Source organism: Tupaia chinensis, unplaced genomic scaffold, assembly GCF_000334495.1.
Source record: "Tupaia chinensis unplaced genomic scaffold, TupChi_1.0 Scaffold000287_1, whole genome shotgun sequence".
NCBI classification, from domain to species: Eukaryota; Metazoa; Chordata; class Mammalia; order Scandentia; family Tupaiidae; genus Tupaia; species Tupaia belangeri.
Genome location: NW_006159771.1, coordinates 1,261,769 through 1,262,447, shown reverse-complemented (window position 1 = coordinate 1,262,447; position 679 = coordinate 1,261,769).

Here is a 679-nt window from a genome sequence, read left to right as displayed (position 1 = left end):
CTCAGATAGGCCTTGTTATACAATAATGAACCATGAGTCAATGCGAGTACTATGCTACCGAGCTAAAGGTTGCTTGCAGTCAACCAAGCTCAGTATGGAGTGTGCTCCCAGTTGCATAAGGTCCCTTCAAGTTATGTGAGCTTCCTAGCTTCATACTGCGCATGCTCCAAGTTACATAGGCTCCTCTATGCTGCCCCCTATCTTGAGTAGCAGGAAGTTCCTCACTGCAAAACTGCAAAACGATGGTTTGGGGTGCTTTCCCCTGGGCAATGCCATGGCTGTTGGCACCAGACCTGTAGCTCTTCCCTTCTCCGCGTTGGCATAACTACCTACCTATTCTAACCAGCATCAACTGCAGCCCGCCCTCAGGCCCCAGGGAGGACGATCGGGCGGCTGCTCAGTCTTGGCCAAGTCCTCTAACTTTAGCACGGCCATAACAGAACGGTAATGGGCAATATGTACTGAGCAGTGACCCTGTGCCAGGCATGCTGCCCGGGGTTGGATTTGTATTTTCTGGAAGAAAGCTCCCACAGCTCACTGAGGTTTGGTGACTGTTATTAACTCCCGTTTATGAGCCGAGGAATGGTGCGGCAGGTAGGCAGGATACCTTGTCCCAAGGCACAAAGGGAGGAGAATGATGATTTTCTCCAAGATCGAAGGGTATGACCAGATTCCTGCT